A 24,634-nucleotide genomic window follows, 5' to 3' on the forward strand; every position below is an offset into this window, starting at 1 on the left:
GAACGAAAGAAAGTGAGATATAAAACTAGACATTATTTAGCCTCATCCCTACTGATAATGCTTTGTGGAAAGCAACATCAATGATCTTTTTCTTACACAATTCAGAGGGTTTTGAGGAAAAACTCATGGGTTTATTTAATACCTATGCATCCCAAAGCTAGCATTGGTTTCAAATTCTAAGCTGATAAGTAGTCATTGAAAATAAATCAACAGGAAACTTTCTTAATTTAGAGAACTTTTCCTAATGGTAAATGAGGAACTCCACCCTGCATCTCATTTTGGGCCTCTGGAATTCTGAAAATCCTGAACATAAAACTGATGTATTAGTGATAAAATACTTCTGATTTTATTTCTTTAATGGTTCTAACAAACCTAGCACACACATACAAAGGAGATATGTTGTCCTTTAAAATTGTCAAGGACAAGACATTTTGGCTATCAAGAAATTATTTAACCTGCTTACAATTGAGAGAATATATGTCTTCATAATAAAGCACCATAAGTGATCAGTAGAGAACACAGCTAAATTAAAATGCTGGCAAGCTCAGTTCATTCATTTTTTAGAAAAACAAGTAAAACCTTCCAGCAAGATGTGTAGAAATTTTCTACTATGTGATGACTTTCATATTTGAGTCCATTTTACATTGTGTAATATGTGACTTGGGCTGTTTTTATGACCTGTGCTTTATTACCACATTAAGACAATCCACATTTCAAAAAAGAAAAAGTTTGAATAATTTCAAAGTGAACTTGCCAAAACCAGCATTCAGAAGCACGGGTGCTCACGCTCGCAAACACAGGCACACTTTCAACTTACCTAAAAACGGGGATCGCCCTTTGTAGCTAAAATACAATCTTTCTTATTTTTAGGTTACCGTGAGAAAAGGTATGTGGGTGTGATTCCTGCAAATGGATTGCCAGTTTCTTAACAGTTCATCATTCTTAAATGATAGAAGTATAGCAGCGCCCTTCTGAAAAACATCTTTTCTGTAGATTTTACTTTGTCCACGCCAGGACAAATTGTGTGCTAAATTGAATAATTCTGAGATGTGAGACACCTCCATAACTGTCCTTGGACTACCAAGGAGCTGGCATTTCTCTTTGGAAGATGAGGGGAGAATGCTCCATGCCCTCTTAATTGATGATTTACTGTGCTTTCCCTTGAGACCACATCCGATGATCTGTAAGCTTGTTGAATTTTGAGGCAGATACTAAATATAATCAATATATGAAAATATAAAAAAAGGAGAGAAAAAAATGCAATGAAAATTTATGACCTTAACATTCCTTCAGGGTCAAGCAATTTATCAAATTCTCTCACCTTCTGGTTTCAATTACACAGCCATTGTGGAAGGAACTTATTTTAGCAGGTTCATTTGCCTCAGTGGGGAATACAGGACTTTGGCCTAATGCTTCACCTTTAGTGCAGGCCATTTGAGCCTTAGAACAAATACCAATCATCACTCTTTGGGAAAAAAGAATCTGCATCGGCGTGGCCTATTGGAATGGGGTTTCTGTCAAGGTAAACGGTTGTCGGCAATGACTGTGGTAGAGTGGCGATAAATCCCATTTTATTGCTGAAAAATTCCAGCTTCTCTCCATGCCTGACAGCTCCCCACATTCTCATACCCATTTGGGCAATTTCTGCACTATGTCCATCTGGTTCTCATTACCTCTCAACCTGCCTGCGTCTGATCCAGAAAAAGAGCAGGTCAGAAATGGGGCTGGGGGGGTAAGAAACCAAGGTGATGAACAAAACAGAAAGCCGGGGGGTGGCCCATGGGGTTCGGGGAAGAGTTGAGGTTGGGCAGAGTGGGGATTCCAGCTAAGACTCTGAGTGGTTTTGAGAAGGGGCCATATCAATTATTAAAAATGATCATGACAGAGTTGGAGCCAGAAGCTGGAGAAACCTGTATCTTTAGACTCAGGTATTAAAAAGACACCTGTTTTAAGGTGAAAGAGAGAGGAGAGAGAGAGAGAATGTGGTAGGTAGAGGAGGGTGGGAAGGCATCTCTATTAAGAGCGCTGCCGGCTGGTTATCAGAGAAGAGGACCTGTTGTAGAAAAGCACAGAGCCCTGTGTACACAGTTGGCAGGCTTCTAAATATGCGGGCGGATCAAACTCTGCTAGAGATTCGATTTTGGTTCAAAAACATACGTTTTTGAGGACAAAGAAAACTCTTGGCTCTCCAACCTTATTGTCTCCATCTCTCTCGAAGAATAATATTTAAAAACTAACTTGTCTTAATTAGGGCATTTAGAATGACGGGACTAGCACTGAGTCACTTGGGAATTCATAACCCGACATATAATCACTTTTGGAATGGAGTGCATTTATGCCTTCAAAAAGTTGGCCTCATTTTCTGAAGCTGAAATCCTTTTGATCATAATTACTTCTGACCTAAAATTACCCACAGTCACCATACAATGCCACGCTGGGACAAAAAAGAAATACACATTGTAAGTATCTGATAACAGATATAAACTATCGGCCAACTTAAATAGTACCATAATTTAGACTACGATGAAACTATACAACTATATGTTTCTGAATATAACATTTACTCATTATTATTATTATTTGGGTGCAGTGGGTGGGGCCATTGTCATAAATACTAAAATAAGAGTGGTTAAAGTGTATTGAAGTATAAATGATAAAGATCTGATAACTTTCCATACAAATTAGAATCAGATGAATGCATGGATGTAGTTATTTCACCACCTGTTTTGAAGTCAAATTTTGTATGTAAATGTCTTAAAACCAGGTATGATTGTGTATTCTGAAATATGTTGGAGAGCTGCGGCATTGTTATGATTTGTAGACAGAATCTCTCATGTTAGGTATGTTTGGATGGACATATTGAATGGTCTCTTAGTACCTTCTGGATCCCAGGGGTCCAGAATGTATTTCAGGTCCTCAAAATGGACATTTTTGACAGTTAGAACCCCCAGTACTGCATTGAATGTCTGGTTTTTATTGGTTGAATTCCAATATCGAAATTACGTTAAATTTTAGTTGCTGAGCCAGACCCTTTAGACAAGAAATACTGTCTTCCAGTAATTGGGATTTAATTTCTAAATCTTCAAGTCATGAATGCTCAAAGGAGGTTTTATGAAATGTATCTGAAATTGTAAATGAATCCTACGTAGACATTTAAATTGAGAAATTGTGGCTAAAAATTTTAAATTAAAATGACAAGATAATTTGGATTGACATACATTAGAAATCATAAAATGGAAGTTTGTTACCTTTAAAATCAATATTTTAGTCAATAAATAAAATTCTAAAACAGATGTTTTCACGTGGGCATGTTAAAAGGCGTAAACCTTTAGCTAGGGTCACATATCTGTTAAAATGGTCTTGATTTTAATGGTGTCTCTAATTTGGAAAGTAATTTCAGATTCTTAGCCAAGAAGAATCTTGCTTGAACTTTACTTTTCTAGGCTGTACATATAGCAGAGAAACGTGATCATTTAAATTCTAAAGGATGTTTGTTTCTTTTAATAGTATAGCAGAGAATTAATGGCATGGGGGAGAGGGACGTGACAACTTAACCTGATGCTTGATAGCTGTTTACTTATGAATGTGTGCCACAGATTTCAGTGTCTGTAAAAGAAGGGGAAATAAAGAAACCGATGGCTTTTAGGGAACTTAAGACACATGGAAGAAAGTGCTTAGGAGGCTATTGAAATATTTACAAAACAAATCATTTACATTAACTTTCTTATGTGTAGAACCTGGAGTGCCCGTGAAAAAACAGAACCAATTTTGGCTATGAGAAGTATTTCAGCATCAAAATGGTTAATAGTATTATAGCTTCAAAAGAGCCTATTGGCTCACCCTCAAGGATGCCCTGCAGTTGTTGTTAAAGTCATCAGATGAAGCTAGCCTTCTCAGCTAGCCTTTAGATTTGTCTGCTAACAGTAAAAATACTATAATAAATCGGTAACATATGTTGCCAGGCAAGGAAAAGTGATATAAATAAAGAGACTGGGAGACCCAAACCAAGTACAATGTGAAAAGAATTTAACTTTCAATCTATTTGCTGGCTAATTACCATTTGAAAAGTAATTTGAAAGTGTTACTGTTATTTGCTGATATTCTTCCTCATTTTTCTTCTTTTCCTCTTCAGATTGCATTCTTACCCAAATACTCTTCGTGATTGCCTGCTTTGCGGCTTTGGGGTAAGTCCCAGTTTTCCACAACCTTAAGAAAAAAAATGCATAACATAAAAGATGCCAGAAAGACTTATGTGTCCTGATATTCGGGGTCTGTGAAATATACATGGGTTTGTTACCGGGGGTGGGAGGCATAATGAAATAAAGACAAGGGGTTTGTTTCCGCAAGGATCAAAAGTGTGCGAAAGTGTGCATATGCAAACGAGGCTCCCATCAGGAAAGCCACCTCTGGAATGGAAATGACAAAGCTTGGAACACACACAATCAATTATTTTCACCAGCATTTAAAATATAGAAAACAAAATCTGCTTTGGGAATTGACTGAATATTTTATTTAGCTTTTTTATTGAGACATCCTTTGAATAATGGCATAATATAAATAGTTTTACAAAGCAACAATATAATCAATCTCTAAACTAGAATATAAATCAAGGATTTCATTAACTGCTGGTAGCCAGTTTAAATTGTAGTCTTGTCCATAATGTCTATCTATCTATGTATGTCCAAGTTATATTAAAAACCTTTAAATGGCTTTGTAATATCAGCTACATCTAGCTATTATAATAATTAATGGTACTGTTTTATAAATCAATACATGTATTCTTGATAAATTCATATCCAGTTAATGGTGTAATTTAAATAAAAAATTAATGTAATAAAGGACATACAGAAATGGGCAGGAAATCTTTAAAGGTTAAGAGTCAAATTTGTCTAAATTCATTCTTAACCTGTTTTGGAAAAGTTTATATTTAAAATCAGCTGACACTTACCTTGTTTCTGTAAAACTAATCTTGCCATTTCTGGTGGTATCTAGTATTAAATTTGTAATACGTTGTTTTAATTTTTTTTTTTGACGTTGTTTTAATTACATAGTTACAATACTGTGGAATATTTTACTGTCGTTGTACTATTTTGTGACTATTGCATATTCTTCAGTAAAACAGAACAAAACAAACTAAAAACCTCATACCAGTAATTTATTTTTAATTCACAAATGCATGTAAATGATTTATTTTTTGAAAATCTCCAAAGCTATATACACATTTTATTTAAGGGGAAGAAGGACTGACTAGTTCAAATAATTTGCATGTGGAAGAGCCGAGCATTTTCACTGCTTTCGCTGAGTGAACATTCCAAGAATTTTAGAAAGAAAAGAAAAACGCATGAAAGAGTCTGAAATGTATTTTAACGCTGCACCCGGGTACAGGAACATTCTACCAAAAGATGAGTGTATTATAGTTCTAATTTAAAGAATACATACCAGAGACATATTTAAAAAATAACAAGATTTAGAAAAACAACCGAAGGTTGTACGTTATCAAATACAATATCCAATCTTTCCAAATAAAATTTCATTTGGTTTCTAAGAGTAAGCGTTTTACGAAAAATATCTTTCAAAATTATGCAGACCAGTCTGCCCTGCCATCCTCCTTGACATGGTGCAGAAATGTTCCTTTAATCCACTGAGCTTTTTCTGACATTTTTCTTAACATTGCTGAGCCTTATTTAGAGCACCAAAGGAGGCGTGTGCAGTTTCCTTTGACACTGATGGGTATTTCAAAATGTTACAGAGAGAGGGGGGATAAAAAAGAAAGAAAAGATTTGCTGCCAGTCACTTCATCAATAGAGCTAGAGAAGCAATTACTATTTGTTAAAAGTTTACATTTCAAATGAAGCTAAATTTTAAAGAAGTCTCATCCTTTTAGAAGGACTGGTGCTTGGAAGAGAGAGGAAGAGAATGCACATTAGTGATTACATGTTAAAGTGCACTCAAGTACTGGAACCATTTAAAATGTATTGTGTTTTTAGTCGAAACCTGCAGCAAAACCACTCCTAAGAGGCTTAATTTAGGTTTTATAGGAGGAACATAAAAAAGACCAGGTTATAGCAACATGCTGAAATATGGGGTACATTTTAAATATCTTCATTTAAAAACGTATGTTTATTTCCCCTCCTGGGATCACTAACGTGCGTCTCCACAGAGAAAGCAAGGACATGCATTCTTAAAAATTATCTGTTAAAGGGATCACATTCCAAGACAGGTTTGGGCATTTTTATTACTACAGATAACCTCTTAATTATGTCACTGCCTTCCACTTGTTAATCAGGGACATTCAACATAGTTAACCATGGAGTGGTTGCCTTTAGAAGAATACATTATTATTAAGGATTAGAAACACATTTTATTCCTATAATCATATTACATGTATGGTTTTAGCACTGCTAAAACCCTATTTACCTGCTTTAAATACATAACACCTAAGAAAGGATCTAGATGCCTATCACAATGTTGTTCATTACTTCAAACTGTGCAGTTCATGAAAAGCTTCAAGAGACAGATGATTTTACTTTTCCTGTCTCCCCTCTCCACCTCCCCCATGTCCCATGAAATTCCTATTTGGATTGATTTTAGGTTTCCTGTGCAGCCACCAGTACGTGAGATACTCAGGTACTCTTTCAGAGACCAAGGTGTAAGTGAAGTAAATAAAATCATGTTTCACTGTTGCTTTATCAACCCTCCTAGGTAGTTTTTCTGCCAGCCAACCTGCACTGTTAAGACCCATAAAATTATGCAATAGTGACTTCTTTGGAGGTTCTTTAATCAGATAATGGCTGGTGTTAGGAGGCAAGGGCCCAAGGCAATGTTGCTGGTACTTAACACTGTGGTTGGTCATTACTTGTCTAGTAGAGACCAATAAACAGCTGATTACTATCCTATACGGAGCCAATATTTTACATTTATCCTAGTTATTTTTTCCTTTTCTTTTCAAGTTCTTATAAGAGGAAGTATTTGTCAAGAAGATCTATGAGTAGTAGCCTCCTAGGCACCTTAAAAATAAGAATATTCCTACCATGAAATGATGGCTTTTGTGGAAAGGTAGGAATAATTCTGGTTTTACAAGAGCAAAGGTTTGATTTGTTTCAAGTCCATTTCTTTCAGACAGGGACACTCCCCCACACCATCCCTGCTGCTCCCTGTCCCTTTCCCCCTCTATGACAGGTTCACGGGCTGCAACCAAGGGATTTTAAAATGCAAAGGTTTATATTAATATTTGCACTCTGGCAATAACAGGCCCATTTTGCTTCCTCTGTAAGCCTGTGATAATTGATGCTTCATACCTGAAACTATGTTTCATTTATCTTTTTACTCATGAAGATAGTATATAAATAAAAGGTAATTTATGGAAAGGAACCAACCATTTGAAATAATAATCCTAAATCCAACTAGATAATCTTTTAAAGCTGTAAGAGTCAGAGATGGAGATTTCTAAACTTCTAAAGAAAACTCGATTGCAAAGAAGAAACCTGTGCATTTTTGAATGCTTGTTGAATTTGAATGTCTGTGTGGGCCAAAAAAGAATCAGAGGGACAAATGGAAACCAGGAAACAAAAGGTGTAAATTTTAGATGTGTTTTAAATTAATGTATTTAATGACCTATTAGACTCATTACAATTTTATTGACTTTCCCTTTACATTTGGATATAATTTTTTACTAGCCAATGCAAACTGCAAACTGGTGAGTCTCCTAAGGTGCCTTTCCTTTCCTGGGATCCTCATCTTAGAATGAACAGAGGCACATCGATAAGAACTGGACCTTGATTTCACAACCTCATACAAAGCCAGGCAATTCTTGAGCCAAACAAACAAAGGGGGGTGTAAGCGATTTCATTTATTTTGATAATCCTCCTCTTGCACGGGAGCATTTTGCTGTCTTTGTCAAAGTGAATGACAACAATTTGGCCAACTCTCTCTGAGCTGCACTCAACAGTGACAGGCAAATTATCAGAGGCCCTGCACTTCTTATTATCAGAGGAGAAGCCATCAGGGGGACGCATGGAGGATACCTCTCCCTTGTCACTATTTGTCAGTGGGACAAGGGCCACTGCTATGGGTAGCTGACAGGTAATTTCAACAATAACAATTACTCCTATTACTGGTGTCATAAACAATTCGCCCAAGGCATGACAATAGCAAAGCTTTATAATTCAATGCCATATAAATAAATGCCAGCAGGTAACAAGTAATTTAGCTCCAATCAAGCTTTCACCCCGGCATTAATATTGTTATTGTAAGAAAATGGAAAATTGAAAAAATTCAATATGTTAATGAATTAAGAGAGGTTCAAGGGCTAGACAAGAGGAGTTGGAAAAAGGAAACCAAAATTATTGTGGTATCATATTTGGTGCCATCCTGGGGGCCAAACATCAGTATAATTACTTTAAGACAAGAAGGGGAACTGGAGTGCCTTAGGTCTCAGACCAGGGAAAAATGTGACGTGAGCTTTCAAAAAATCCACCTAACTCCAATTTCCAAAGAATATAAGTAGAAATATGAGAATGTATATATATAATGTAGCATTTCACTGGCTTTCTTTTTCTACCTGAAATATTTCATATGAAGCAGAAGCATGAGTATCAAAGGAATGTTTGCATCTGTTTAAGAAAATTGTATTGGTACCTGCTTCCTTCACATTAAGTCTCATAATGAAACTATTTTAATACTCCTTTTTTATCTGGGGTGAAGGTAAAGCTGAAAGTCATCTTTGCTCTCCAGCTGTCCACCTTTTGGAAGTGGACTAGAGGATACAATCTTATCTTCATATGTAAAACTTCCTGATCAAACCAATTTGCAATTTTAGTATTTGTCCAGCAAGACAATGTGCCATCACGGTGACAGCAGTAAAAGAATTTGAAAATCTCTAATTAGGAGAGCTGCACACCAATTAACGCATGTCAAATTTCACTTCATCAAGTGCCACTCTAATTTTCCCTCTAAAAATTAATGGATTTTTTTTCTTTTGGTATGTGTGTGTGTCCCCTTAAGGCAATGTTGATTCAAATCTGCTCAAGATGCAGTGTTGCACAGCTAAGCATCTTCTTGATTACAATCCGCCACACTTCTAACTGCGCTCATTCGCACTGCCACGGATACTTTGTCAACAGTCAAATTACACCACGCTGATAACAATGCATAATGGTGTTCCTCCTCCAGTCCCCTGTCAGGAGAGGGGCTTCATAAAAATGTGATGTTTTCTTCTCAACTGTATCTAAAGGAAGTTTGTAGGACTAGGTCCCCAGTCAGGCGTTAATTTTTAAAATTAGTTAGTTAATTTCAAAAAAAAAAAAAAAAACCAAAAAAACAAGAAGAAGAAGAAGAAGCAAAATGATGGCATATGAAAAGTCCTCACTGGAAAAAAAAAAAAATCAGCAAAGAATGAGGAATGGAGAATATCTATGGCCAAAGTTTTACTTAAACACTTTGTTCGGAGACATTTTCAAGAGCACTATTCTTGGTTAAAAACCAGATTTTTTTTTTCTTTACTTCTGGACTATAAACATTGGAAGCCTCTCTTGAACAGACTGTATTTAGATTGTGCTAGAAGTTTGTTTAACTGCCATATTTGCCAGAATCCTCAAAACATCACAGGACACAGAAGACAAATGACTTTGTGTGTGTGTTGGGGGGGAGAGAGGGTGCGTAAGGGGGTCAGGATTGCATATTCCAGATAAATGTTGATTCACTTTTAACTATTTTTTATCCTAGTTGCTTGTTGCGGATTGGTGTGTCTGAGGCATCAGCACACGTGGGGAATATTTCTCACTGAAAAATGAAAGAAAGAAATGCAGTGATTAGAAGATGATTTTACATTCAGTCTTTTTAGAGATTATTCAGATTTCTTATTTTTCAAACACAATCAAAACCAGAACAAAAACAAGGAAATTAAACAAAATTTTAAATCTATTCTCTTATAGATTCTTCAGGGAGTAGAGAATATTCACAGGGTTAACATCCCAGCCTTCTCAGCGTGTAAGCATATTGTAATCCTATTTATTCACTAAAAATGTAAATTCTTCTGATCTACACTTTATTTTCTTTAATCTGCAGGTCGAATACAGCTTCTTATTCACTGACGACTAACTCAAAAATTTAAAACGATATTTTTAGGTTTGTATTTCCGAATATTAAAAGTGTCTTCCTTCTCTTATGGCCCCACCCCAGATGTTCTTAAGTGTCTATTTCAAACAAAAGAAAATGACATCCCCCTTTCAACTAGCCAAACATTAGATTCTCTCAGAACTGACTGGGGATTCACTAGAAGTTTCGCAATTAGGTTCATTCAAATTGAATTATTTTCTTTTTTTCCAAACATCGTTCTTAGAACTTTATAAATGTAGCAATACTGGCTTCACAGTTTCATGTGGCTCGTTTACAAATAAAGGTATTTTAATAAAACCAAGTTCTGTGTACCTTTGAAAAACAAAAAGCTGGAACAATCTCACATTAAAACATTACAAAAGGATTATAAAGGGAAATTTAAAGGGAGAAAACTTGATTATATAATGCAATCCAGCAGTAATCAATTTTACCTTCAATATCTTGCTTTTGTTTTCAAAATGCTAAATAAACAATACATAATGCATCCCTCATCAGCCAAACCATGGAGGCTCTGTGCTCAAATAACAGGAAACATATTCAATTTTCCTAACAGAAGACAGTTCATTAAGCTGTGCCACATCAAATAAAACTTTAATTTCTCCAGCATCAGAGTCGCAATGAAAGCAATTGAAGAAGATGAGCCATATGGTACTTCTATCAGCAAACACATATTGCTCATTCCCCCAAAGTTTTCTAATTCTGCTCCCCAGACCTGTGTAATATAGATAATGTGCTCCGAGAGCAGCAACCATGAGCTATCTAGTGTACACTTCTAATACTGTATTTAATGGGAAATAATGAATCATAAAAGCCTAGAGAAGACGGCTTTTGCTAACCTAAATCTCAGCTGTAATTTCATTGTTCTGTGCCTAAGATGCTGTTTGCCCTTTCCAAACAACAGCAGTTGAACATAATTATGCTGCTTCGAACCTGGGCTTGAAAAAGCATCCCTAATATAACCAACTTTCTATTAACTCCTGAAATTCTGAATTTAATGATGCACTGATACAGGCCTTGACATAATCAAGCATGTGTCATTTAAAAATCCAAATAAGCATTTTTCCCCTTCTTCTCTTTGGTCAGACTGCTCAATGCTTTTATGCTTCCTCCTCCGCCCCCTGCTTGCGTCCATCCCCCACCCCCCACCCCACCCCATGCAACAGGAGTGGCATGATTAAAAATGAGGAGATTTTCTTGTTATTAGCAAATTTGACATTTGCCTGATGAAATGCACATAAAATGTGAAAGCTACACAGTACTCAGAAGAATGTCTCCACTCCAATCCTAGCTACCAAGATGAAATAATTTAGGTAAAGGAAATGTAAAGGTCCTTGTACATCTCTTGCTGCGGAATGCTAGGGCTGTGTTATAAATGAAAGAACCAAATATTGCTGAGCTTTTAGAGTGATAGTATTTTGGCACATGTGAAGCGCATAGTGTTCCTTCTCTCACCTTAGCTGCTTTGACAATTCACTTAAACACAATACATATGCCCAAACACAGCGATGTGTGTGTCGTGAGCCCAACCTTTCTCTGGTTTAAGATCTTGGGGCTGGGGCTTTGTTCATTTTTAGGAAAAAATGTTGCTTTTTCCTCTAACTAGGTCAATAATTCCAGCTTTTCCATTTTTAAAGCTTATCAAATCAATGTTTTACCAACATGATGCTAATTTAGAACATCATCAAATAACACCGTGGATACATATTGAAAACATATTTTAATGGTTTTGTTTGTTTTGGCATCATATGAACCAAGAACAATTAAATTAAAAAGAGACTTTTAAAAGTTAGAGATTGCCTTTTTAAAGCTTATTAAAATCAGCATGTTAACATGCCTGTCTCTGAATTAGCTCTCACACTTGATTGCCATCATTAAAACTAGTTGTTTGGGTGCTGCTCAAAGCCGATTCTTACTAGTTATTAACTTGAAATCTCTTTCCATTGAAATGTTAAAAAAAAAAAAAAAAAAATCATTCTCACTAGTGGAAGAAACAGTCACCAAAACATGAACTAGCACAGCAAGCCAGCAACATTAAACCACAAAAAGACCAACAGGTAAAATAACTACAGTAACATCTAAAACACACTCAGGAAAAAAAAAAAAATCACAACAACAACAAAGAAGCAGTCCATTGATTATATTTCATGAATGCCTTAAAACAAATGTTTAAACAGTTTTCTGAAACAGTGCAGAAACCTCTGCATGCTCCACTGGGTTGCAATGACAATGGTCTATTGCAATGTAAAACACGCTGGAGGATAAAAAGGTGCTTTTTGTTACCATTTTATCAAAGCTGTTCATCTTCGAGCTGCAGGCAGCATTTTGCTGGAATTGCAGATATTTCTCTGTCCAGGCTCCTTTGTTTGTGCATCTCATTTGCATATATTTATCTCCAGCTGAGGGTGCGTTCTGCTCATTAAGGCCTCCCTTCACATTATTTCATAAGCCAGCTGCTGAGAGGGATTTCACCTGTGGTGACTGAGAAAAGAGGGGTGAAAAACTAAATTCTTCATAAAAAGGAAATCTTCTGAGTCTCTTCCCCTATAAATGGGCACCATTTGTGTTAAACAGCCTCTTGTCATGATAGATGCCTCCAGAGGTCAGGGGTTAAAGTTGATTTGAAGGTCAGCAGTAAAACAACAGACAAACCAGACGCCAAACTGGTTCCTTAGCTGTCGGTGGGAGCTGTGGTACAACCAGGTCTTGAACCTTTTTCAACCTCTAATAAAACAGGGGATGAATCTGAAGTGGATCAACCAGGCCCCTGAGGAAGCAGCACAGAAAAACACAAATAATATCAATATCAGGCAGCCACAGGGAAACAATGGGGCATTTCTCCGTGCTACATGCATGCTGCTATTGTTTCAAGGGCTGGGGAATTAATTCCACTTATTTATTTAAGGCGTGTCAACTCACTGCCTAAACCTGTTTCAGTGTCAAGATGAATAAAACTTTTATGGCTCATAAAATAGAGCCATTCATCTCAATGTTCTTTGTGGTGCGTTTTTTTTTCTTTTCTTTTCTTTTCTTTTTTTTTTCCTGACATACTGAGCTAGGTCTCTGCTCTGAAATGGTTACATCTGAACTCATTGGTGCTACAATCCACACCATATTAGAGAAAAAAATTATTTTACTGGCAAATGGATCTCAACAGAAATGACACGGGGAAGCATTTTAGCTACGATGTAATAGCTCCAAATATTCTTCTAAATAGTCCGCATGCAGTTGCATCTGTTTTGAGTATGCATTATTTACAAAGCAGAAGTTTTACTATTTTAGAGGAAAAGTTCAAAAGAGACAGCAGTAAAGATATTAGTTTTCTAGAATACTATGTCACATATTTCATTTTACTTTAGAAATGCAACCTTGTTAGGATAGCTCTTTCCCATTCATCATTTTTTGCCCAAGTTTCCGCTGTTCTGTAGTCAGCTTATACTGATGTAATAATCAAATGCCTCCTTTAATTCAACTGCTTAGAATTTTATGCTTAATTTTCAGCATAAAATAGCACACATAAATGGAAAAGAAAATGCATTTATGTGCTTTTTGGATTATAAATTTTTTAAAAAGTTCAGTTATAGAATTAATTTTACTTTTGATTTCCTGACAAATGACTTTAATAATAATATAATATAAACAGGTTAACATTTCTAAAGTGCCGCACACAATGTGAAGCACATGTATTTTCTCATGCAGTTATTAATAATAATTCAATCTAAGTCACACAGGTCCCCTTAGAATGGACTGTAACAACATTATTATCCACAACATATTTTAGTTGAGACAAAATGTTCCAGTCACACAATATCATCACTATAGCAGATCATTATAGCTTTAACAGATGACATCATGGGAACATAGTTGCTTTATATCAAAATGAGTAAAAAGAAGCAATTCGATGATATTTCACAAATTTTCTAATCACAGCCTCAGTCATGCATATTAACATTTTTGCTCCATTGTAATGTAAATGGATTTGTGGAGGATTCACTTACTGTCTTGTCCTGGTTGCTTTGTTTTTGAGTTCTCTATTGAATATTGTAGCCTTTACCTATGACGCTGGATTATTTCTGATGTAGTCAGTTGGTAGGTAAGGGTTTTCTCCCACGAACTCAAGTTTTTTCAGCAAGTAGATCATTTGAGAATGGCTCCAAATAAAAGTTGTGTTTTCACATTTTGCTAGTACACAAACATATGGCCCTGAGGAAGAGGGATTCATTTTGGGGTGCTAAGCACTGCTCAAGATATAAGTGCTTTTTATTTTGCATTTGAACTGGTGCATGCCCCTTAGAGATGGACCAGTTGCTTTACATACTGGTGGCCCATTTACAAAGCAGCCCTGTTTGAAAACAGATGCTTTCAAGTGGGTCACCAGGCTTTAAGAAAAATATTTAAACTCATAATTGATTGGCTTTTGGTCATCTATGGCAATGTGTTCTCATTTAAACATAGAGCAGGGGATTTTTCTTCTATAACCAATTACAGTTTAAAAAATGCAACGAATCTTGCTTCACACAAGGAGCTTAACTTGTGGTTGGAGAAATTTTCCAACTTATTAAATGTTGTTTATATCCTCATTTTTGCAGATGCTTTGTCTTCCCAAAGCATTTGATAACTCCCTCTGTAACTGACTTATCAATTTTCTTTCTGACCTTTCATTTTAAATTTAACCACACCCAAATCCCCAAACCCAGAACCTCCAAGCAACTAGACTAGAGCGAAAATATACAATTTACTCTCTCCATATCTCCACCAATGTCTTTCGTTTTTCTTGTACTCTAATCTAATCGGTAATTCGTAAGCTTTGGCCAAATAGTTAAAAATGTTAAGTGCTAGCAAAGTCTTTTACCTCCCCCTCAGATCTGTCTCTGTTTATGGAATAGGTCCCAGTTTCCTCCTCTTCTCCTTCAGCCCGGGGTCTTCAGGTCAGAGCACTGTAAATACACACAGCCCTTGCTGGACCCATAAATCTGAGCAAAGGGCAGGCCTATATATTCAGATAAGCAGGGGCAGAGATAGGGGCTTGAAAGGAGGGAGAACTAGTGGAGTCTGAGGCTCTGCAGCCCTGTTCAGAGAACTCAACTCAAAAGACCAAGAATCCTTAGTGCGGAAGGAGGAATTTTGCCTTGAAACATCTCCTCTTATTTCTAATGGATGAGGTTGGCACTGCTTCCTCTTGGTTTATTTTATTTTTTCCACATTGCTTATATTCACATCCTTACTGAACGTATTATCTTAAAGGCAATCAAATTAAACAATAAATTTAATTTATTTCCAATGTCTTTTTTTCTTAAGTGTGTTTGTGTTTTGACCTCTGTGTGTGTGTGCATATGTGTGTGTGTGATGTTTCTTGAAGTCATTTTACCAGAAATTCTTCTCTACTGTAATTTTTCAGTCCCAAAGTTTTCGACTATATAACTGTATTCTTAGTTACCACGTTGAATCCCCAAGAAAAATACATCTAAAGGAGGAATGACAAAGCGACAAATAAATGCTTACATACCCTTCAGTCTTCAAGGCTTCCATTTTATTCCTGGGTTCAAATATTTTCTGTTGGATTTTCACTTCTTGAAATTTTCAGTGACTCCTGGAAGACCATCCTTCTTGGGGGATGCACCCATTGTGACCACAAATAAGGTCACCGTGGAAAATCCTGGGCAAGATGACCATGGCTGAGAAGGTCCTTTCTATCACACTTGACAGAATCACTGCATGACTCTTTTTTAGATACAATGAGTCGCACTACAGATTCATCTGGGTCATTTCAGACTCCAGGAAAATGTGTCACTCGATTTGTTTCTGAGCAATGTTTTGTATTTTATTGTATATATGTATATATAATTTTAATCTGATTTCTCTAGGTTATTCTTTTTGGCTAATAGAGAATCGATTTTTTAAAAATGCTAATTCATGTTCCTCAAAAGCGGCTTCTTTTCTTCTTTTCCTTGGTTGAAAAGTTAGTGATAATTCCAGGTAATTAAGAAAATTTTATGGAAAAAAATTGCCAAGAAAGTAATTGGGCTGGGAGCCCAGCATGTTACACCTACAGTAGAGCCTCATTTTTGACAAATCTCTTAAATGATAACAAAAATAATGATGATAATCATTATGTATCATTTATTGAGCACTTACTTTGGAAAGCAATGTACTAGGAACTTAAGATGTATATTGATTTTTATCTTTACAAGTGGTAAATGATGTACGACTCTACAGTCTCAATCTTATAAATGAAAAAACCCTCCGATTTGAAAAGTAAAGAAACTGAATCCAGAACACACATGGAAGCCCAGAACTTGAAAGTGGTTCTGGCTCTAGAGGGCTGTCTTCTGAGCTGCCTCTCATAGCCTCAGGTTCTGCATCTTCAGGATGAGTGTCTTGGGTGGAAGGGGGTCTATGTAGGGGTGATCTTCCATGGCCAGTTGATTTTCTCCAGCCCCTACTCTCCTGAGCCTAGCCTTGGCATTTTCAATAGCTCTCTGGCATCTGGGCCTGTCTCTCAAAGACCTCCTGGACCACATGTCTGAATCGGAACTCATTGATTCTCTACCTGCCGTGTCTGTACTCTGTGATCCATGTGATGTTTAATGGGAGGGAGCACCCTCGATTCTGTAGTCTGAGCTTAAGGCTGTCTAACTACCTACCTTGTTTCACCTGTCATGATTATCATCCAACCTGGCAGAGAAGTGACCTGTGCAGGGGGTATTACAGTCTGACCACCTGGGTTTGAACCCGGACTCCCCTGTTTACCAGCTGTGCAGTGCTGGACAAGTTACTTTACTCTTCTGTGCCTTGATTTTTTTCATCTGTAAAATGGAGTCTAAAATATTATTTATTATTTAAGGTGGTCTAGTTCAGACTGTTGGTAATGTTTGACAGAACTATTAAAATAGCCTTCAGGCTGCTGTTTCTGCAGTGAGGCTCTTCCTTTGATAATCCAGCCCCTCTGGATTGCAGAATAAAATAAATAATAAACATGATAATTTCCTGCTTAAAAATCTTTGAGACTCCCTACTGCCCTCAGGTCAAACTATTGAATCAGGAAAAGGCTTTCATTATTTTCCTCCAACTGCCCTTTCCGGAGTCATTTTCCACCATGACCCTCTAAGCAATTTCCACTCTAGCAGCAAAAAATTATACATATGATGTTCTTTTATGTCTCCAGACTTTTGACTGTGCTGTGCTCTCTCTATCAGGAATGCCCTTCCTTCCAGTTTCCATGTAGCAAAAGTACATTTATCTTGCATGGCTCAGTTCAAAAGTCACTTTTTATTTTTTAAGGCAGCATAAATTGAGTCAGTCACTTCTAGAATGCATTCCTCTGTTTTAGAACCTAGTATGTTGATAGCAATCATATGCATGGTAATTATTTGTCTACCACTAGGCTGTGGACTGCTGTGGGGAGGGACTGTTTTTTTTAAACTTAATATCTTTTGTTCTAGGGCCCCACATGTAGTGGGAGCCTCCCAAATTTAGATTAATATATAAAATATCTTTCCTCACTCCTAAAAATGACTTAGAGCAAATGTGAATCAAATGACTGTAATGTTGTTAACTAGTTGAATTAACTCCTGTTAGCTTAAGATAATAAAGGCAGTGAACTTGTAACAAAATTAAATTAAAAACTGAAGTGCAATTATAGTGTTCTTACTGTCTCCAAGATAAAACCATGATATATTTTTTTCCTAGTACACATGTTACATTTTTTTCTGACATCATAAGAAAATCTGAGAACGGAAATCCTTTCAAGCATTTCATTTGATATAGAACATCTATATTCCATACAGCATTTCATTAGGAAAGGAGCCTGCTTTTCTCTTATCTGCCCTTACTCTAAACATAATATCTTATGGAGACAGTATATTCGTGGTTAAGATCAGAAGCTCTGAATCTGGAATGTCTGGGTTTAAATGCTGGTGTTGCCATTTATAAGCTGTGTAATGGCTGGAAACAGTTTTCTTGGGGCCTGCTATCTCATCTATAAAATGGGTACCCTAGTAACATTCAGTGTAGACAGTGGTTATGAGGATCAAATGAGTTAATGCATCTAGCACTTAGATGAGAGTTCATGTATCTTGCACTTAGATGAAAGCCTGGCTTATACTAGATGCTCTAAAAATGTGTCTTCTTATTTGATTCGTGTTTATAAGAGAGGCACCTGAAATCCTGATAGAAAGGTGAGGAGGATTTCATCATCAGGGAACAGTGGAAAGAGATGGATGAGTCTTGAGAGCGTGTGAGAATGTTCCTTCGCCTGTGTAAGGACCAGTTTATCTATTTCAGATATAATTCCAATACTTCCAGATTTAATGCTTCATTTCATCATTTTACACATGGAACTACATGTAGGAACGAACCCAAGTATAAACTTGGCCATCAGGAAAGTTAGCTCCAGAACTATCTTGCCTGAGTTTGAATCCCAGCTCCATGACATGCTGGCTATCTCACCTTGGGCAAGTGTTTTCATTTATTAAAGATTAAATTTTTTCATCTGGCAAATGAGGAAAAAAAGATTAATTTTTGCCTTTTACTTGTGGTGAGAATTAAATGAAAAACCATCATTCAACATGCTCATCACGGTGCCTGTCATATAGTAAGTGCTTAATGTGTTGACTACTAGTTTCATGTTGCAAATATTATTGAATATTTTTACCACATGGTGTGGTTTTATCATGTAGTTATTGAAGAGAGTAAAAACATTTAATTATGTAGATTTAAAAACATAAGGTGAACACCTCTATACTCACCATCCCAGGTTAAAAAAATAAAAGGTTGCCAGTTTCTTAGAAGTCCCTGCAGACCTTTCTGGGCACATTCCCGTCTCTCTCTCCAGCGCGTTACTGTTCTCCTGGCCTTTGGATCATCATATACTTACTTTACTTTATAATTTTAGTTCTTATAAATGTATCACTAAATAGTATGCTATTTGGTGTTGTCTTTTATGAATATTATAGTAATGTAATTGATACATATTTATATATTCTGTGTTTTGCACTCAGCAGATGCAGCTGGATTGATGCATGTACTATGGTTCATTTAGTGTCATGCTGAATAGTATTTTATGATATCAACACCCTGCAGTTTACTTTGCTATTATTTTTTCTATTGATGGACATCTGGACTGTTATTTATTTATTGCTATTACAAAGCCTGCTGTATAGAACATTCTTGTACCTGTGCCCCTATAGAAGACTTTCTATATATACACCCTGGTGTCTATATAAAGACTTTCTTTAGGAAGTTAGACCTAGGAGTCGAGTTGCTCACTTGTAAGATATGGGAATATTCAAATTTACTTGGTAATGGTAAACTCTTTTCTAAGTGGCAGCACATGAAGGAGTTTTTGGCAGAAGATTATTAGGTACATATTTCGGATCCTCATAAAAATTATAAATGTGGTAGTTAGTCTCCAAGATTCCACAGTTTCAATATAAAATCCAAATCGTCCACGTCTCTTGGTGTTCACACCCTTGTGTGGCCCCCTCCCACATTATGCCAAGGTTGGTCTGTATGACCAGTATAATTCGGGAAGAGTGATGGTATTGTTGCTTCTGTTTTTGGATATCTTTCTTCTTGTCTCTTTTGCATCTCTCACTCTGGGGGACACAGCTTCCCTGTTGGAAGCAATTCTGTGGAGAGGTCCATGAGGTGAGGAGCAGAGGTCTCCAGCAAACAGCCAGTGAGGAACTGTAGCATGCCACCAGCCATGTAATTGAGCATAGGAGCCAATTTCTAGCTCCTTGGGTCTTGAGATGTCTACAGTTTGAGAGCTTGACTAGAACAGCATGAAAGATCCTGAACTAGAATTGCCCTGCTAAGCTGTACCTGGTTATGAGTCCACACACACACACACACACACACACAAATGTGAGATTATAAGTATTTGTTGTCTTGAGCTAAGCTTTGAGGTAATTTTTTATGCAGCAAACATAACTAATATATATTCTATTAAAGAGGTGAAAAATTCCAGGTTCCCTTAAGGAATATGTGAAATAAAGTAGGATATTAAAACAAATAGATTTGAAAATGGGTAACATTAAAAGTTGATGCACCTATAATTCTAGGTGCTATTACGTTAGTTAGCCACATTTAAAAAAAAAAAAACCCATAGAGATGGGAGACCAAGGATAATTTGTGATTCATTATCTGTAGCAACGCATGTCAAGTGTGTTCACATTTTTTAAGATGATCTTGATTTATCATTATTAGAGTCCTTTAGATGTCTTTATAAGTTATTCTTGATGCAGGAACATTGATTGTAACATAATAGCAAAAAAGAAGCCATTTAGTTATACAGAAATAAGAGAAAAGTTAAATACGTCATATATCTACTCAAGAGAATATTATAAAGTCGTGATAAATATATATTTTTTTAAGTGACATATTCCCAGCATAATGTTAAATGACAAGAGCAGGATATGCTAGACAAACAGTATAAAACCAACTATTCAGTGACTTAAGGGTGAAAATGGCATCTCTTAGTTGTGAGATTACGTGGGAATTTGTTTTCTTCATGAAACTTCGGTATTTTCAAAGTCTAATAAACATATGTTAAGACTTCTATTGTTAGAAAAAAGTGTATTTAGCATTGAGGAAATTACTCTTAATTCATTTTTAGTAATACAAAGAAATGCGGACAGCAAACTTTGCCTTCAGATTGGGAGGAAAATCCCTATCAAATATATATCAACAATGAGCATCTGGAAAGGTTCTGGTTGCTATTTCGAGTTGGCTTCCTTTCACATTATCTTGATCTTTGGATCTAATCATAGTCTTCAATCTTGTTATAATTGCTGGTCCTTTTGATTTCTCTTACAGAAGTGAAGATATATTCTAAGAAGTGTATCCTTAGATGATTTCATGGTTGTGTAAACATTATAGCATGTATTTACATCAACCTAAATATTATAGTATAGCCTACTACACACTTAGGCTGTGGTGGTCTAGTCTTTTGCTTCAAGTCTACAAATGCGTACAGTATGTTACTATTCTGAATACTGTAGGCAGTTGGAACACAATGGTAAGAATTTGTATATTTAAACATAAATGTATAAGAATTGGTATATCCCAACATGCAAAAGGAAATGTTTTATGATAACATCTTACTATGGCTTCAATGTCACTAGGCCATAGATAGGAATTTTTCAGCTCTATTATACTCTTATGGGACCACCATCATATATGTAATCCACTGTTGGTGGAAATGTCATTGGAAGGCATGACTTTTTTATTCATTGTTTTGTGGACATCAGAGCTATTGGTGAATCAGGGTAAATTCACAGAATGCTCTAAATGTAAATGTGACTAAAGTGTATATTCTTCAGTTTCTGCTCATGAAGTTGAGAAGAATGAGGTAAATGAGATTTCATGGAGGCACTGTGGAGGTGAGGGTTGCCTAATACCTTTTTATACCAGAAATGATTTTTATCTAAGGCAGCCAATGCTGGCATAATTGAAGAAGGAATTTAAGTTGAATAGGAGCTGGAGTCATTGCCTGAACAGTGACACTTCATGGCATCATAGGTATAGACATTTTTGATATTAGTTAAAAAAGAAAAATTCTCAAAACTTAGTGTTTGAATAGACTGGAAGTGTTCTTTTTTGTTTTAAAAATGCTCTTTATAACAACATTTTTGCCCATTAAATTAAGCTTGGAAAAGACCTTAAAATAGAGTATTTAATTTGGAAGAATTAAGCAAAGTTCCACCACACAGGAACTGCTTCAACATGTTGGTGTATTTATTCTGATACTTGTATTTCCTTTCTGCATTTCCATTACACCCTGGGCTTTTAGCTTGCATGCTTTGTTATTACTGTATATTTCCTTCTAGATTGTCACTTCCCTGGGGACAGAGGCTATGTATTTCTGGCTTATCATCTTTTCCTCACCTTAGCATTTAGTAGGTGCTTAATAAAAACATGTTGAATGACTAACTTGGTCGGACAATTACACGGAAAAGAGGAAATTCATGAGTAGAAAAATAAGTGAAAGTAAAGCTCTATGCCAGTTGAGACTATTGGCAATTTGAAGTGTCTGTCCTACTGCTGTTGGTCCCAGGTGCCATCAAAGGTAGGTGGAACCAAGGCCAGGTACCAGGTGCCACCCGAGTGCTTCAGGGCCAGTGCCAAGTAGAAGTTCTGGGAAGGTTTCTGTGAGGGTACTCAGTCAGTGCCAAGGAAAGAGATCAAAGCTGGGTTTCTGAACTCCTAAAGGGCAAACCAGAAGAAGGAGCTCATAACTGAAACTTTGGGCTTAGTGGGAAAATATCATGGCTTCTGGCTTTATTTGAAACCTCGAACACTGAATCATTTTTGCTTCTCAAAGCAGTAAGCTTTTTTGTTTTATCATGTACAAAATACTGATCTCAGATATTTCAAGCAATAAGAAAACATATTACCAGTTATGGCAAGCACTCACTGGAATATATAATTTGGTGACTCTGCAAAGATCTAATCATTCCAACATCATGATTCCAAGCATTATTTTATTAATCATTGCATTTATAGAGAATCTCTTAGCCAGTATTTATTGTTTAGATTTTTCCAGTGCCCTCATCACTGAGGTCTCTGGTTGCGTGTGTAGAAGATTAAGAGATACAATAAACTAAGAAGAATAGATCAAGCAACACACACTAGACCTAGGCCAAACTAAATAAATATGTCTATTTCTAAGGCCTGGAATTCAACAAGAACAGAAACAAATTCTTGCATACAAAAAAGTAAAATTTTTACAAGAAAGAGATTTCAGCCTTAATTTGATCTGATTTTGTTTAAGTTAAGCAGTTTTTTATCTAAAAGCCAGTGTTCATAATTATTCTTTTCAATTATTTTTTCATATTATTTTTCCAACCATGGTTTGAAGATAATAGGAGCCATGAGGAAGCAGAACCAAGAAATTAAAAATAAAATTCTCCAAGTTGTGAATTGAGGACAAGGCATGTGTTTCCAACTCAAAACAAATAGCTTAAAATCCTTTTTGGATCTGGTGTTAATAAAATCAACCAGAACAAATTACAGCTAAATGCAATTCTTCCTAGTGTCAGTTACAAGCCAAATCCCCTAGTTTAGATTCTGAATTTTAATTTCTGATCATGGATGAATTACTCACCTCCTTGTGCCTCAGTTTCCTCTCCTATAAAGTGGGGACAATAACAGTATCCATCTCACAGGGTTGCTGTGAGGATCCCACAAGGTAATATGTGTTAAGTTCTGAGAATAATGATGGACAAATAATAAGTGCTATATAAATAGCTGTAATTACGATTAAACAATGAAGCAAAACACTTGCCTGTTGTTCTGGATCATTTCATCTTTTTTTCTTTACAAGAGAATGCATTTGTTCCTCTTTCTAGTTTTACAGTTCATTTTATATTCATTCTTATCCTTCTTTACAAGACGACTTCTCTTGTTCTTGTGTTGGTAAGTCTTTCTTTAACTAGCCTCTTATAAGGTAGAATGCTACAATACGCTGGGGCCAGAAAATGGCTCAAAGGTGTCTTTGTATTTTTTGACATTCTAGAATCAGTCACAGCATGTGATCCACATTAGAAACCTGTAGGAAAATAAGAGCAATTTCTTAAAATCCTTTTGTGTTCTTATTTTTACTTTTTGAGACAGGGTCTCACTCTGTCACCCAAGCTGGAGTGCAGTGGCACGATTACAGCTCACTGTAGCCATTATCAACCTCACTGGCTCAAGCAATCCTCTCGCCTCCGCCTCCCAAGTAGCTGGGACCACAGGTGCACACCATCATGCCTGGCTAATTTTTTTAATTTTTCATAGAGATGGGGGTCTCCTTATGTTGTCCTGGCTGGTCTCAAACTCCTAGGCTCAAGCGATCCTCCCACCTCAGCCTTCCAAAGTGCTAAGATTGTAGGCCTGAGCCACTGTGCCCAGCCTTTCTCTGTTCCTAAAATACATCTCTTTATAAATTTGTGTCCTGGAATGCAGGTGCTTGAGTACCTCATTTTGCTATTATTTAAAAATGCAGAATAAGAGAGAAATTTTTTTAATGTGAGTATCATTATTGACATGACTGTGCATAAGAAAGCTGAATATACTGGTTTTTTCCTGGGAGATCTGAAGTGAGAAACCAGTTGTCCATTTCACTGGCTCTTCACTTGGCCATCTCCTCCATGGTGAAGCTGTGCAGTGGACAGAGGTCTCTGGACAGCAGAAGCTGCACCCTAATTCTCTACCTGTTATTGCAGACTCTATCACATGGATGGTTATTTCAGTTCCCAAGCTTCAGTTACCCTGGCTATCCTATGTGAGCTGTACAACCCTACCTATATCAAAGCAAGAACTTTGTCCAGGGGGCATTAGACCAAGTGGTCCAGGACCCAACTCTTAGGTTGACTCAGTTTACTTGGTTTGCTGGAAAAGCCTTGTAATTCTTCCTACCTATTGAAACATCTTTAAAATCCAGCACTCAAACAAGAATATCTCTTGCCATGGACTTTTTCTAAATCTATTTGCCTTCAGCTATGGAACTGGGAAGCCTCTTTCAAAGGGACATTTT

At 36.5% G+C, this 24,634-nt stretch overlaps 1 protein-coding gene and 1 long non-coding RNA gene across 3 annotated transcripts in view; one reads left to right on the forward strand and one right to left on the reverse strand.

Moving 5' to 3' along the window:
* MEIS1 (Meis homeobox 1) overlaps window positions 1–12,065 on the forward strand; it is a 251,385-nt gene extending 239,320 nt beyond the window's left edge. Inside the window, exons 15-16 of one of the 2 annotated variants that reach the window (XR_004178294.1) lie at window positions 4,133–4,184; window positions 10,066–12,065. The gene's annotated coding sequence lies outside the window, so the exon portion shown is untranslated. Of the gene's footprint in view, window positions 1–4,132 lie in introns of both variants that reach the window. The other variant, XR_004178292.1, reaches the window with a different exon arrangement.
* Window positions 9,518–15,661, reverse strand: LOC116270290. Its single transcript, XR_004178296.1, has 3 exons — window positions 15,620–15,661; window positions 12,397–12,594; window positions 9,518–9,780 (listed from the first exon to the last, which is right to left on the reverse strand). It is a non-coding gene; the product is annotated as an uncharacterized LOC116270290 (long non-coding RNA).
* Between the last annotated feature and the right edge of the window lie 8,973 nt (window positions 15,662–24,634).

The sequence above is a fragment of the Papio anubis genome, chromosome 14, assembly GCF_008728515.1.
Source record: "Papio anubis isolate 15944 chromosome 14, Panubis1.0, whole genome shotgun sequence".
NCBI classification, from domain to species: domain Eukaryota; kingdom Metazoa; phylum Chordata; class Mammalia; order Primates; family Cercopithecidae; genus Papio; species Papio anubis.